Consider the following 17,018-nt stretch of genomic DNA (forward strand, 5'->3'; position numbering starts at 1 on the left):
CAGGTGGTCAATCGCACCCTCTCTCCAGGAAGGCTCTGATCAATGGTTTGCATTTAAGAGATGATAGGGATCCCTAGATCTCCCTCAATAAATCAAAAGGAAGCCCCTGGCCTATTGGACATACACACTCAGGTAGAGATAAATGGTCAAAGTATTAAAACCCAAACATGGTTTCAAGTCACACAACAGAGAAACAGAGGCGGACATTATAGATCCTCTGATTAGAGAGGCTTTGGATGAAAGGGACTGTTTATCCCAGAGAAGTAAAAGTCATGCGAGGTTAAAAACAAGCTCCCTGCTGCCCCAGGGCTCACGTTCTAAGGAGGAAAGACCAGGGAGGCTGTCTGATCAGTTGACAGTGACTGTGGGAAAGGATGGGTCAGGAAACCCCAGAACCTTTGAACCCTGTCCCATGGCTTCACCCTGCCCTTCAATACTGCGGGGCTGATTTCCCGGCGTATTTGGGCCTTTCCATCAGCTGTTTCTTTGAGACCAGCCCTTGCACTCGTATTTGTTCTGTATGTTTTTACTGTGGGAGAATAGTAACGGGGTTTACATGAAGGGTGATGGATTCACCTAATTGCTGATTCTGCTACACCCTTTATTTTTCATCTGCAGAGCTTGGCAAGTAGATACCATCATCAGGGTCATTTCTTTACCATTCAAGGTCTATTGTTACCATCATTCAAAAAGTAATGTTTTAAAAGTGGTGTCCTGAGTCCTTCTAATTATTGCAGTCATCAGGTTTCAACAAATAAATTCTAGGCCCATCATTTCCCTTACTTTCTCTTTTTCTTTTGTTATTTTCTCCCCTCATAAAATCCCTTCCTTCTTTCCTTCCTTCCTCCCATCCCTCCTTCCTTCCTCCCTCCCTCTTTTTCCCCCTTCCCTCCTTTCTTCCACACATATTTATTGATTACCAGGCAGGTGCTAAATGCTGGAGATACAGGGATATCAAGATTTGAGTCAGGCTAATGCTTTTCCCATAATTACTTTATTAAGTTTCTTGGCACCTACAATTCTCCCTTTTGAAAAGAAAGCCTTTACCTTTCACCATCTAATGAGCTTGTTAAAATGCTTTGAGGAGGATTCAGGGGTTTTGGAAGGAAATCAGTAAAGCAATGGCTACAAAACCAGATATGTTTAGAGGGAGTGTCCAAAAATTGCTCATAACAAGGTTTCATTGGTTCATAAACTCTGAAAAATTTCTGTGAGGACGATGACAGAAAGCTCATAATGAACCTGAACACAGAAATAATTGACCAGCAAGAGAATAAATTCAGGTAAACACAATTTACCTTTTAGGAAAAAAATGTCAAATACTATACTATACAAGTTCCTTATAGAAATAAAGAGGCTCTGAATTCCTATGAAAACAATTTTAGATAATCCCTGGTGGCATGAATTTGACCCCTTGGCTCAAGCCTAAGATATTCTTGGGAAAAGCATGGAAAACAAACCCCAGATGGCCTGCAGGGTCCTCACTGGGCAGCTCCAGCAGTGAGTGGGGTTGGGTTCATTAGCACAGAGGGATTAAGATCAGAGCATCTTCTAGAGAAGTGATTTTTTGTCCATTCCCAATTCCTTTTTTCATAATTAATTTTCCTACAGAAGGGACACTGTGATAAAGGTTTGCAAAATGGAAAAGCTGTGTCAGACTAGTAACAGCAATCGGAAGATGCATCATTTTATGAAGGAGAAAACCCCTCTGTATTTCTCTGTATCTCTTTGATTTTAGGGAAATTTTAAAGTAAAGTGTGAGCACATATATTTAAAGAAGATTGAACTCTTTATCTGATAGATTGCTTATCTCCATTTCATTTAGCTCTTTTTCTGGCGATTTCTCTTGTTCTTTCATTTGGGGCTTGTTTTTTGTCTCCCCATTTTGGCAGCCTATTTGGGTTCGTTTCTATATATTAGGTAGGCCTGCTAGGACTCCCAGTCTTTTTGGAAGGTCTCCGGTGCAGACCAGTGTCAGACACTGTTATTGACCCTGAGTACCCTGTTTGGAGATATCAACAACCCATAGCTTGAGGTCCCCTCTTCTGGGGCTGGGAGCATTTGGACAGGACCAAGATGCACACCAAAGTCTACTTTTCCAAGGCCCCAGTCCAGAAGCAGATCAGGCAGACTGAAAGCACTCTGAAGTACTCTGAAGTCCACCTCTGCCTGCAGGCTGATTCACCTGATTCTTTAAATGAGCCTCAGGATGTTGAAACTCACCTGGGTAAGGCAAGAGGTTTTCCAGCAGGGTGGGGCAACTGCTTCCACCGCAGGCAAAAGCAGCAAATTGTCCGCCTGAGAAAGATGTTCTCTGCAGTTTGGGGGAATGATTCAGTATAGGAATACAGACAGGTGCCTTCTGATCTCAATCTCCAGAGCCCACAACCCTAGATTCTCCTCACACAGCTCCAGCCTACTCTGCCCTCCCTCTTCTGGAGCCCAAGGTGAGTGGCTGCACATGAAACATTGTGTGTTGGTACTTTAAGAAGGTGCCTGAATTTCCAGACAGATGTTATGTGGGCACCTTTCTCAGTTCTAGTGCTCTGGGCTGGGAAGGCCCCAGGGGTTTAGGCCCCAGGGTCCTCAATGGAAACCCCCCACAGCTGAGATCTCCCTGCAGACCTTCAGCTGCTGCCTGTGGGAGCCCAGCCAGCACTTCCTGCCAGTCTCTGTGTGGTTTCCACTTTTCCTCCTGGGTTATGAGGGTGCTCTCCAGGTCCTCTTCAGTTGCAGTTGATTATTCAGGGTGGTTTTTCTGTATTTTAGTTGTAATTCCAATTTGGTCCCAGGAAAGTGTCAGTGTCACTTCTACCCTGTCCACTGCCATCTTTAAACAATGAATGGGTTACCAATAAGATCAAGAAAGAAATCAAAAACTTCCTGGGAACAAATGAAAATGAGCACACAACAACCCAAAATCTATGGGACACAGCGAAAGCAGTCCTAAGGGAAGTTCATAGCACTAAAGTCTACCTCAAAAAGCAAGAAAAATTTTTAGTGAACTATCTAACCCTACAACTTAAAGAATTAGAAAGCTCCCCTGTGAAGCTGTCCAGACCAGGGCTTTTGTTTGCTGGGAGTTTTTTTTTTGTTGGTGCTTCTATTCCATCAGTTGTTATTGGCCTATTCAGATTTTCTGATTCTTCCTGATCCAGTTTTACATGATCTCACTCACATGCAGAATCTAATAAACAAAATAGACTGAGGAACAAAATTGATTCAGAGACAGAATCATGGAACAGACTGATGAATTTCAGAGGGAAGATGGGGGTGGGGGAGTGGGTGGGGAGAGATTAATCAAAGAACTTATATGCATATATGCTTAGCCCATGGACACAGACAGTAGTGTGGTGAAGGCCTGGGGAGGGGACATGGCTGCGGAGTGGAGGGGATCAATGGGGGAAAAAAAGGGATAAAAAAAAGTATTGTTGTAATACTTTCAACAATAAAGATAAATTTTAAAAAATTAAAGAAGATTGAGATGTGCTTTGAGGAAAGGAGAAAACCTAAAATTTAGAGTAAATGATTGAATTTTAAGACTACATCAGTGAATTTAAAGTTAAAATCTATTTCCATTCTAGCCTGGAGCCCAGAGGTTCCCAAATGTTCTCAGTTCTTGGCATTCTTAGAATCACAGTAATTTTTTCATAGCATCCTTAGGCAAACAGTTCCATTTATTAAGTAGTTTGAAACTACTTAATAAGTATCTACATCCTGAGGTATTTGGAGCTATTTGAAAAACTCATACCCATAGATTCAAATAAAAATGTTTTATTTCATTCTTAAGTAATCATAACAAATTTTATTGATGGGATGTGCATGCCTGTTAGTGACCACACTTGTTTCACACTGGACTCTGTCACCTGCCTCATCTCCTATTCCACACGGCTCACTACGTGTTACTTGTCTCCCTCACCCCACCCCCCAGCAATGCACCTAAACAAATGCCCAGAACAAAGTGAGTCCTTGATAAATATTTATTAAATGAATCAACAAAAGCATTGAAATTGGAGAGAACTGGATTTCCATCTGGTTTTGCTCTAAACCAACTATATGACCTTGAACTTAACCTTTGTATGTCTGATTTTATTTTTGTAAAACAAGGATAAAAATGAATGGCTATTTTAATGATTAAGTGAGTAATTAAAACAGCACAGTGTCTGACACTTGTAACTGCTTAATAGGTAATACTTCTAAATATTTCAAATATTCTAAATATTTGAAATATTTAAAATATTTGAAATATTTAAATATTAAATGTTATTCCCTTTCTTTCTTTCATAGTTTGAAAGTATTCTAGAAGGCAAATTTTAAAATCTGACAGCAATAAATAACTATAGTCAAAATACCAAAGGGAAATAGAGAATTAGAGTCAGATGTAAGAGATTCTTAGACGGTCTTTTCTAGATGAGAATTCAGAGGTATGGTGAAAATAACACAGAAAACCTAGTTCAAATAAGATTTCTGCTTCCTAGCAGATTTTCTTCTATTGAAATTCTCTGGTCTTCAGTTTTCTTTTCTAGTAATTGAGAAAAAACAGTAATACTTCTGAGAGGATGCTATTAAGAAAAGTAGAAGAGCTCCAGCCCGTGTGGCTCAGTTGGTTGAGTGTTGTCTCTTGAACCAAGAGGTCACCTGTTCAATTCCCTGTCAGGTCACATGCCCTGGTTGTGAGCTTGATCCCTAGTAGAGGGTGTGCAGGAGGCAGACCATCGATGTTTCACTCGCACATGCATGTTTCTCTCTCTCCCTCTCCCTTCCTCTCTCTCTCTAAAATCAATAAAAATATATTTTTTTAAAAAAAGGAAAAAAGAAAAGTAGAAGAAATAGTCTCCTTCATTCCATGTAGAGAAGAGGCAGGAATGCTTGCCTGCTGGAATCCTGGGTCCCAAGGCTGGAGACTGAGAGGCGGTCTCTCAGCATCATAAATATAATTTGGGGGAAGTTGCTAAAGGTAGTATCCGATGGGTTTTCCTATTTAGTGAAGATATTGGCTATCTAAAACTTGGCTACTTTATCAATCTTGATTTGGTTTGGAATACAGAAAGCATTTTAAGTGGTTTTTACACAGAAAATAATGTCATACCAAATCTCAGAGACTCATAAAATAATTGGAGGGAGTGATAGCAACAGGAGAGTAAAGGACAGGATGCTGTCTCCCAGCTTTCAAATGGCTGAATGTACTAGAATCACAGGGAACCACCATTGTTGAATCACAGGTGGACACCCCAAAATTACTGTCAACCCCCACAACCTCTGTCTTCGGTAACCCCCGTGCCCACTCACCACAGCTGGAGGAAAAAGAAATGGCTTTTCCCTCTCCTGCTTCCAAACATCAAGTGAGAACCTCTCATGGGTCAGAATAGAAGCCAGAGCCCTGCTGGCGAGGAAGGCTGGGAAAGCAGTTTCCAGGCTCCTACGCCCTGGGCAGGACGTAGAGGGAGCAGGAGTGCTAATGAAAAGCCAATACCGAAGACGGAGGGCGAGGGAGGAAGGGTACACCTGGATATGGAGACAAGAGTGTCAAATAAAGGGACCCTCGGGCAGGGCTGAGACTGAGCCTCCAGGAATTTGGGGCTGATTAGCAGCCTCACCTTCTCTTCAGGGGGAAAAAAACAGAGAAGAGCCACAGTGGAGTCACGTACATAGTGCAGGTAGGTGACAGGCTTTCCAGGTCACATGCACAGTCACCTTCCTTGGTGAGCTTTCCCAGGACTCCATGCCTGCAAGGCAGCCACTAGATTAACCTGGATCTACTGAGGCCCCGATTTTGAGGTCAGAGCACCCTGGTGGCAGGAAGCCGGGGCTGGAGTGAAAAGCATTTCACTGGAGCATTTGTTAAACGGGGCCACTGCAGCTAATCCCTGGTGTGTCAATATTATGTGGAAGGAGAAGGAGAATTCCCTTCGTTGTATGCATACCCACGGTTATCCTGTGTGGCGGCTGCACTGACATCTCAGTGCAATTCCATGCTATAGGCTTCAAAGGCCTTATGAACCTGGCCATTCATTTAAAGATTTTTTTCCTTTGCAAAGGAAACAAACCACTGTGAGACTTAGCATTTGTCCTCAAAATATCACACCAAGATTTGTATAGAGCTGTTCTCAGAAAGATAAGTCTTCCATTGCTGTAGCAAATGGGACATATGCTTGAAAGTTCCCCTGACACTCTTCGCTCAAGAATCCTGCCAGCTTATTTTTTAATGTTAGTCTCAAAAAAAGAAGCCACTTACTGAGCTCAACTTGTTTCTGTCCTGGGGAATAATAAAAGGAGTCAGGGAGCAGTTTACTTAGAATTATCCGTATGGTAGACAAGTTTATCTGTGGGTGTCCCCCACAAATGTGGGGGGAAAAACCTGTTTGCACTTTAGAAAGAATTTGCCTCTCATGCAGTGGCCTGACTCTAATGTGGTTTTATCTAAGTGGTGTGCAACAATACTATCTTACTAGAGAATTAAAAGGCAACGGAATAATTCTTTAAATGGCTTACAGTTCTTACAGTCTTCTCGTGCTGAAATTTCTGCCCCATTGCAGATTTCAAGTGAACCAAAATTAGGCCTCATGAAGACAGGGGACTTTAGCAAAGCCCTAATAATATTTCTAGGGTTATATGTCCCCTATCCCCAAATCCCAGCTGGGACAGGGTGCCTTACTAAGTGCCTGGTAATGGTGCAGGAAAATGGCTGAGATAAATTGCATCAGGAGATGGTAAAACATAGATATTCAAAGATGTGGGTATGCTATCTAATCAGCCGCTGCTCTTCCAGCTCTGCTCCTTGTAAGGCTCCGAGGGGGTAAGCACCATGGGAAACCACTCCTGGCAACAGCTAACATTCTTTGCAGGCACTGTTATAAATTTATAATCCTTTAACCAAGCCCATGGGGTATTGGTATTGTCATCTCACAGCTAAGAAATCTGAGGCACAGGCAATTAAGTGCCTTGCCCTCACAGGCAGTACGTGATCCAGTTGGGATGAAGACCCAGGCAGTCTGACACCAGAGGCCATGCTTGGAGCTCTTAGGACACCTGTCCCACACTGTTAAGTTAGAACATGGCCACCCACATGCCAGCAGCAAGTGCGCTGTAAATCATTGGCCAACAGCAAATTTCCTGACTTCCGTCCTAGGTACATGGTAGGAGCTGATGGGGGGACAGGAAATCATGAGTTGCTTCCCCACATGAGCTTCAGAGACTTCTGGTAAAATCCATTCATCCTGAAAGACTCGGTCAGGACCATCACTCAGAGCACTCTTCTTTCCTTATGCATAAGGAAAGCTGTTCTGGCCTATTTCTCCACAAGTTGGATAAAAATATATTACAGCAGAGGAGCCAGCGAGTCTGCCCGACCCTGTGTGCAGGGGCCCAGGCCGCTGTCTAGGGAGTACTCCTTGGGACAATCTAACCAGTCTTTGGTGAAGCCAGAAGACACAGGAAGTTCCAAAAACTCCAGTTACCCAGCTGGACAGAGTGCAACGCTGGGGGGATCGTACGTCTCCAAATGTCTGGGACAGTCTAGATTTCCTGCTGCTGTCTCAGCTCAATTATGAAGAGCACTCACTTTCCAAGTTTTCCAGTGTGAAGTGTTAAAGTGATATGGTCACTCTGAATATCATCTACCCCTTCCTGCACATACCCAGGCAGATGCCCCAAGTTCCTGGCTTCTTTGTGGAGGGAGGGGGACTGAGGTGATGGCTGCACCCTCTAGAAACAGGGCCTCAGCTGTCCTGTGGATACTCCTATCTAAGCAGAAAGCCTGGTGACTTCAAGGACATCTGGGATTATGTGACCATTTTCCCTCCTCAAGTTCTTTCAGAAAGTTCCAATCTCGGTACAAACATTCAGAAAAGTTTTCCTGTATATCAATTTTTTCACATTGATATGCAAATCTATCATTTTAAAATATTACTCCCAAAGCTATTATTTTCATAACCAACATATGTTCTTTTCTTCAAGATTTTTTTGTTAGCATAACAGGAAAAGCACGGAGCCAGACTGTACATTCACATTGAAAGTAGGTCACCTGAGGAACTGAGGGGAAGGCTGGATTGACAGGGATAAATAATAACACCTGAGCCATGATTCCAGCTCGTCAGTCGCAAGTTCAGGCAGCCATCAAGTGCAGGTAGGTTGGCAAGAAGCATCGGGTACAGACCATCTGCCAGTGCATCTTGTTACTGGGCAGTCATTGCACTTTCAAAGCTCACTGCTTTCAGTGTGGCAATCCTCGGAGGAGACTCTCCACGTGGGCTTTCCTGACACCTCTGGAAAGGCGCGCAGCTCACGCTGTTACCTAAAACCTTGTTCATTCTCAGAGCATGAGAATATATGAATAGCCAAGTGACACACTGGCTAAGGAGCCGGGGAGACATAAAGGACTGGCCAAGTGAAGAGAGGCCTTATTGTTAGGAAGCGGTGGATGAGTAGGCAAAGCTAAGTATTGCCTTCTTCAAAAATCTGATGAAGTTCTTTGTGTACCAGGCACAGTCTCAGCCTATACTTTCTTGGTTAATCCTGCACAGTATCGGCTCAATGGGACTCCTCCACCGCCTCACCTCACAGCCCCTAACCTGGAGACACCTGCACACCCACGTAGGATCTGGACCCCGTTCTAGTGACAGCTCGGAGGAGCAGCCTTCCATGTGGACGTCCAACCTAGAACATTTACCTGCTCTTCCAAAGATTCAAAAGGTGCAAAGAAACACTGACAAGCTCACATGAGAAAGCTTTTAGGCCTGTGGCCTTGACGAGTGGATTGGAGGTGTCAGAGTCAAGGATGCATTAAAACTACATTGGCTTTCATTTCTGTAACCCTCGGATCTGAGACTAAGGTGACTAAGACAAAAGGCAGCATCAAATCCTACCAACATGTATCACGTGAGGGAGGCCCCCTCGGGTCTGGGACGTACACACCTTGGACATACCCCAGTGCTGAGCCCAGCAGCCCTTTAGGCTTCGCTCTCCTCTGCTTGGCTCGCCTCGCCTCCACCTGCATTCTGTTAAACTGCCCATGAAGCTTCCCCGACGCAGGCTGAGCTCTGGGTTATCCTGGTAGGGGCTGCTTCGTGGGGAGGAAGCCAGGAACTTGACTGAAAAACTCTTACCTCAGCCAGATTCCATGGGGAATTGTCTTTTCTTCCACCCTAAGAATTTTCAATCTGACTTAGTGTAATGATTTCTGCTTCCCCCTACTTGACCCGCACCAGAAACCTTTCTCCAAACCCTCATTGGAGACATTCATGGGTCTTTTCTTACGTTCAATACTGGGTAACAATCATGAGACCCAGGCGCTCCCCAACCCTTGTGGTCCAAACTTTTTGTTTCTATAGCAACTGAGAGGAATGGTTTCTGTTGGGCGTCTCCCACTCACAATTCAAATATTAAGGACAAAGGGCAGAGGAAACAGCACTGCTGTTTCTTCTCTTCTGGAGCTCCCCTGTCCATATTTTCTAGCTGTCCTGTGGACCACTCCATGAAACTTCGGTCATTTTTGCTCTGTGTCCCCACTTCCTCTGAATTCTCAAGATGCAAAGAGCCAACTCCATTCATTCCTAGATGTGCTGAGCTTTTCTTTTCCAATTCAAAGCAGGTTCCTTCAACTTTTCCTCTTCAGACTGTCTTTCCCAGGCTAAACCTTAGACAAGTTTGCCCTTTAACTTCCAATAGGACTCCAGCATGGGACCCCTCATGTGTCCCACGCTGTCAGGGACCACCGTTCTTTTTAACATCCAAAGCAAACAAAAGCGTAAATACTTTACTCCCATGTTTAACAAGGAAATGCTTATGCATCATAAAGGATTTTTTATATGGACATGCAATTAATGATTAAAATAAACTTTCATGAACATAATATTTAATTTGACCTCGAGCCTTGAAGAAAAGATGGTGTTCCATTCTGTTGCAAGAAGTAATTTTGCCTAGCATTTGTTTAAAATAATTAAAAAGGGAGGGGGGAAGTACTGCACAATTTGCTTTAGTTTTTATGAGTATTGTAGGGTATATCATTTATGAATATACAGTACATTGTTCTGAAGAGCTTTAGCCATGAACATCAGCTGTGACTTCCTTGTGTTTAGACTTTGAAGAACGGGTTTCTATTATAAGTATTGATTCTATAAAACCATATAACTAATGAAACCCAAATATTCCAAATTCTAACAATAAAATCATGTCTACTCTTTACCCTGTGCTTATTAGCAGTGAGATGGATGAACTGGAAACCAAAGGAAGAGAACTTGGATCATCCACTTGTCCTGCTATCTAAGGAGCTTAAGTCCCAGTCTTTTTGAACAGAAAATGATCTTCTAGATTCTACTAGTCCAAATGTAACAGCTGGATCTAATTTCATGTTTTAACTCCTATGGAAGGAAGCTATAGAGACAAAGCCATTTAGGGAAGTAAAGTCATTTACTCACAAAAACAGTTTGTTTGAGAGCCAGATTTCAGAAAAATCATCTCATTAAATAAAAACATAACATCTATATTTTTTAAAGATCTTCAAATTACCAGGTTACCAAATTTACAGTTAGCTTATTCATGGTAGAAAAAAGATCAATTGTTCTCACAAGATTATCTTATCCAAGAAGATCCTGACGTAGTCTCAGTATCAGCCTTGAAAAATCACAGATAAAGAGGTTTTCGTTAGGAAGTGAGTAACTTAGGAGAACTCTTCAGATTTCATTTATTTTAAGATTAGAACTAAACGTAGGGACTCTGTTCTTTTAGTTTTCTCAGATGCAAAGGCCTGTTGCTTTTTCTTTGTTCTTTCGTTTGTTTGTTTGTTTTCCAAATTGCGGGATGGGACCTGAACCTACACCTAGAATGGAGACCTGCCAAGGGGAAGTTCTGCTTTTGCACTCCAGCCTATCTGCAGAAGCTGTGGGACCATGAGGGACTCAAGGGGCTCATCCGGACTCAGCAGAAGGCATCAGATTTCAACGGCCTTCTCTGCCCTGAGCCTGGAAAGAGTGGAACCATTTCTGCCAGATACTTTTTTTTTTTTTTTTAACCTCTGTGCAGTTGACTGCTCTTCTCTTAGATATAAACTGGGGTGGGAGAGAAGCCACCTGGTAAAAGTCACACAAACAAACATGAGTATCTGTCACGAACAAAGTCTGTCCATACCCAGCTGCATACACCAAGAATTAAAATCACCGTATTGCAGTCTGGAATTTACTCATTTGGAGTAACGAGACCTTCTCCACAGTAATAATTTCCTTTTCGCCGTGGAGAGAATTAATTTGGTAAAATAGTGAGTTGAAGAATCCCATGGGCATCCCAGCCCCTGGGTGCTACTGCTGTGGGGACGCACCAACCGGCTTGCCAGAAGTCTCAGTGTCATCCTCTGAGTGGTGAGGACCACAGGGCACCGATTGCGTGAGGTGAGTGTCGTCTGCAAATTATATGCTTCCAGAAAACGAAAACGGCGGCTCAGCCCAACTTCTTTTGTTAAGGTCAATTCTTTACTTTCCAAACTTGGCTTTTTAGTCTCTATTGGGTTCCTGGATAGTACTTCTCCACATAATGAATACTTAGCTTAGCCAAGATTTTTTTCTACTTTTGCTTGATAGTCCATTGTTTTTCATGGAAATTCATCAGATAATGTGCTCCTTGCATCCGTTCCTCGGGGATGAATTGCGGTTTGCAGTGTGAGCCTGGCAAGCCCAGGCTTCCTGCTCAGCTCCACCCTGTCACTGGGCAGTGGGAAGGGGCCAGAATGGACGTTTTATAAATTCCTGCCCAAGAGGCTGCTGCTCTCATTCGCTCCCTTTTCAGGCCTGATCCCAGGGGCACATCCTACAGCAAGAGGCCCCCTGAGAGCAGAGGGCACTGAAACCACTGTGGCCCCCTGGCATCCCCCATGAGGGGCTGCACCCCCACTGTACAGTATTGCAACACACTTAGGGGCCGGAAAGCCTAAGCCTGGTACACGTGCACATCGAAACATTAAATAATGATCGGGTTCCAAAAACGGTCACCCTTAAAACACACACACACACACACACACACACACACACACACAGGGTCTTGAGATAGGCTGGGAATCTCTTCGTTAGAATAATAAGCAGAAACTGGGGGGAAACAGAAGGAAAAAGCAGCGTGGCAACTAGCGTCATTGACTCTGCAAGAGGACAGAACTCCGTGGAGCTCTGCCGAGTGACCGGTGGCTGATTCGTGTCCTCTCCCAGAGTGTGGCACCGCTGGCGCTCAAGCGGACGTCCAAGAAGGAATTGCCAGATGGCCTTAAAGCCTGCTACCTTTTCCTTTACAGATGTTAAAGAAATTGAGGTAGCTTTTCGCTGTGTTGCTAACACCCACAGTCATAAAACGTAATATAAAATTGGGAGGAAATTGTGTCACAATCTTAGAAGACACAGCCCTTTTCATTGGTATGGAAATACTGGTGTGTCCTATGAATCCCATTACAGAAAGAAATATTTAACATTTATACCTAAATTTTTAATCAAAATTCCAGCATTTTAGTGAGCTTGTGAGATCCTAGAATATATAAGAAAAAATCCCTTTGTTTCTATATTCTAATTATAAAAATCATTTTAAAATACATTGCTCATTGCGTTTTTCTTTTATCTTAAAATACATATGTGTTAGTTTATGAAAAAGATGGCATTACGAGGGCAAGACTGTAACTCTCAGCCTCTCCCCTGCAAATGACTGAAATAAACAAGGAGATATTAAAATGAGGGAAATCTCTACTTGCTCACAATGACAAGAGCATTCTGTGATAGCTATGTGAATGCTGCCACACAAAACAGAACTAATTAGTTTAAAATAGGTTAAAAATGAATATTATGTTATCTAAGTCAACAGCAAAATCATCCTATAAAATTTAGTTCCCCTTATGAACACAGTAGAAATAGAATAACATTTCCATAACACGATCAGAGTTACCTATAGTCATACTTAATGAGGAAATTCTTAAAGCATTTAATTAAATTTAGGGAAACAACACTAAACAATAACCAAAATCATCAGTGAATATTATTCTGATAATACTAACCTAAACAAGAAAATTTTTTAAAGGAATATGGAAATATAAATTTGGAAAAAAATGATATTTATTTATTATCAGATGATATGATTACCTAGAAAATCCAGGAAAGATCACTTAAAAACAAACAAAACAAAACTGTTCGAACTAAAAAGGATGTTTCATAAATACTTGGTCCAAAACAAATATACAATACAAATAGCTCTCTTGTATGTGAGTAACACCTACTTTCTCCTTTGCAGCCTCACCAGACAGTCCTGAACTGAGAACTGCCTGAGAACTAGGAGAAACCCTCAGGTAGGAGTGCACAGCTGGGTTACAAACCCAGCGCACTGCAGAGGACTGGAAAATGAGAATTTAGGGACAGGAAGGATATTTAAACTTCCATACCCGTTTCTATTATTTGAAATTTACTATGTGTAAAGACAACATTTTCATTCAAGTTTTGTTTTCACAAATAGAAATATATTTAACATAAAAATATTTATTATTACTAGCTAAGTAGATTACTTAATTCCCACTGTTGCCCAAGCATGCCCTCCCACTCATTTTCACTGTTTCTGAACATAATTGATGTTTCCAGAAGATATTTCATGATCTTACTGTGGCTTAACCTACACCTTTGCATATTATCATGAGTTCCTGAGAAATAAGGGTCATAATTCGAGAAACACAGCACTAATTTACTTTCACAATGAGAGTTCCCCAATTCAACTGCAATTGATTGAAATATATAATTGGGTCTTTAAAGAATTCTGAGTTTAATTAACATAGACATGATTCTAGTTGTTTGCATGCTACTCTTCATTTGAGAGAGAAAATAAAAGTACTTTTTATCCTTATAGAAGTCAGATTAGAGACTTTGAGCCAGCCTGTTGAACAAAAGAAATAAAAAGACTTTTTAAAAATCTAGACAATTATTTCTTCAATTAATATCTGTCAGCATTCGACAGAACACCTTCTAAATGCATAATTTAATTTCATGGACTGATGCTTTTCTTGGAAGTGCAGTCTTGTGTAGCGTGTAATTCGTAATAGTCTACTTCTCTACAGGATCAAAGATTAAAATTGTTTTAAAAGTTGAACCATTTTCTTGTTGTCCTACCAGGCATTCTAAAATTATCACATTTTGGTCTGCAACAGCATTTGGAATCACAAACTTTAGAATTTTCATAACCAGAAAGAAATGTTATTTTGGCCATAAAGTGTCTGCATATTATAATGGCAAGGAGAATATAAATTTTAAAAATGTATATGTTTACTTCTCCACAATAATAGATTTCATATGCCATTCTAACACTGTGAGGGTTAAACATGATAAAGCTATGGAGGATGCGGATGACAAATACAAATCTAACCAAAAACTCTGTTAAACATTATAAATCATGAAGAGATTTGGAAAGTAACTTATTTTCTAATGCCCATGGAGCATTCACAAAAATAAATCACATGTTAGACAACAAAGACACTCCCAGTGATACTTAGGAAGCAGGTATTAAACTCTGAGGTTAGTGCAATGAGTAAAGATTTATTTTATAAAGTTAAAAAATACCCATCCATTTGTGTAAGAATTACTCTCCTGTATAACTCTTTGCTCTGAAAGAAATCAGAAGGCCAATCATCAAATTCTTACAAATAGGGTAAGGATAATACTACATATCAAAAACTATTGTTCCAGTAAAGGCAACAATTAGTGGAAAACCCAGATTACTGAATGTATTATTAATAACGGGAGAAATTACTTAGGTGTTCAATTAAAGACACTTTAAAGTAGAAAAAAAAGCATTATTAAAGATAAAGCAAAACTGAAGAATTAGAAAACAGAAAATTAATATGGTTGATTTGTTCCCAATCACATACATAACAAGTAGCTGGGCCCAAATGATTTCAAAGAGCATGCTTTTAAATGCTTTCTTATGCCTCCTCCAGCACAGTCAACAAAGGAAAGGCTGTGTGTATACAATAACACTCACAAAAAAGTTGAATAAAGAAAAATACTTAATGACAAAAAAGGAATATACCCCTCATCACAAGATAAAGTGAAATAAATACCAGGTAGATATAGAGTATATAGATAAAGATAGATCTATAGATAGATGTTGGTATAGAAGGAAATAAAACTTGCATGTCTTGGGATTAAAATTTTCTTAAGAAAGTGAGAAAATCCAAAAGTTCTTAAATAAAAAATAGAATTATAAAAATATGGAAAATGAACTTTTTTGTAACATGTATATAGACAAAAAGTCAATATTCTTGTTCACCAAGTTGCAAATTATTGTAAATAGATTAATTAATCAAGGAAAAAGGGGGTAAAAAATACAGAAAACAAATTTATGTGAGAGAAAATGTAAATGGTGGAAACAAACAATAAGTATATAAAAATATACTTTTAGGCTTGCTGATAATGCAAAAATGCAAATTATAAAGTGAGAGTTCAATTTCTACCCATCAAATTTGCAAAGTTAACTTGTGTGGTAATATTAAAATGTAATTAGCCCTGGCCAGTGTCGCTCCGTTGGCTGAGCATCAACCCAAGCACCGAAAGGTCGCCAGCTTGCTCCCGGGTCAGGGCACACACCCAGGTTTCGGGTTCCATCCCTGGTCCGGGCGAGCAAGGGAGGCAACCCATCGATGTTTCTCTCCCATATCGATGTTTCTCTCTCTATCTCTCTTCCTCTCCCTTCTTATCTCTTTAAAATCAATTTAAAAAAACGTATTTTAAAACACTTAATTAGGATCTGAGGAAATAAATACTCTCATACATTTACCAGTTACAGTGTGGATCTTCATACCTAGCAAAATAGAAATAGAAATAAAGACACAAGTAAGTGAAGGTACATGTATAAGGTTGTTTCTCACACCATTGTTTGTAGCAGCAAAAACTGGAAATTCCTATCAATAGAAGGAATGTTAGGTATGTAAGTAGCAACACTGAGGAATGCCAAAAGACAGCGATCACCCAAGCATATGTAAAATCTAAAATACACGCGTGTTGCCCGACAACTTTATTACACACAATTGAAAAATAGCCCCAAAAGATAACTTTCTTGGAAATACTAGTGATCATTTCAAGAAGTAGACACCTGAGCAAGTTACTAAATAAGGAGGGAAAAGAAACATGACGTTATCAAATGATTGCTTTTAAAAGAAAATCTAAGCTCAGAGAATTGTATGAATGAATTTATGAGATCCGCAGGGGCTAGATACTTCTCTTTCGATTTAAACTGTTCCAGGATGAAAGTTTTCCATTTTTTTAATTTTACTTTTCATTTATTTGTTTATTTTGGTGAAACACACACTCAGAACATCGCATGAAACCTAAACGCTGACTGCTTCCTAAGCCCGCAGCTGTGTAAGCACCGTGCAGTCGGGGTGGAATATTCCCTCCACCCCGGAGGCCTCTGTGCCTGTCTTCCCACCAGGGCCCCTCACTCCCCAGCCAGCACCATAACTCTCCTTCATAACTGCCTTTTGGTTTGGGTTTTAACCCACAAGAACCTCCCCAAATGCCACGGATTCGTTTTTTTCATGTTTTTAAACTTTATATGAATATATGTATTCTTCAGTGCTTGGATTCTTTTATTTCGTATTTTGTTCCTGAAATTTATCTGTGGCGTTGCATGTTGCTCTAGCACATTCAGTTCCATTGATTACCCCATTGCACAACTGCCGCTGTGTGAAAAGTCTGCAAGCTAGTTATGCAGTTTTCTATTGATGGATTAGAGTTGTTTTGAGTTTTTATCTATTGCAAACAATGCTTCTAGGAACATCTTTGTACATATTTCTTAACATGGGCATATATTTCTCAAGGAGGCGCTCTTAGATAATAAAATTGCTAAGTTATTAAAACATGCATGTCATTGAGTTTCCTAGAAAAGGTTTCCCTGCTTCCCAGAGTGGTCATACCGATGTGCACATTAGCCAGAGGCGTGTGAAAATTCCTGGTGCTCTACATTCTCATTTATAATGTTTGACAGTCTCGTGGCCATGGTTTTAAATGTGATTTATT

This window comes from Miniopterus schreibersii, assembly GCF_964146895.1.
Source record: "Miniopterus schreibersii genome assembly, chromosome: 11".
Taxonomy (NCBI): Eukaryota; Metazoa; Chordata; class Mammalia; order Chiroptera; family Miniopteridae; genus Miniopterus; species Miniopterus schreibersii.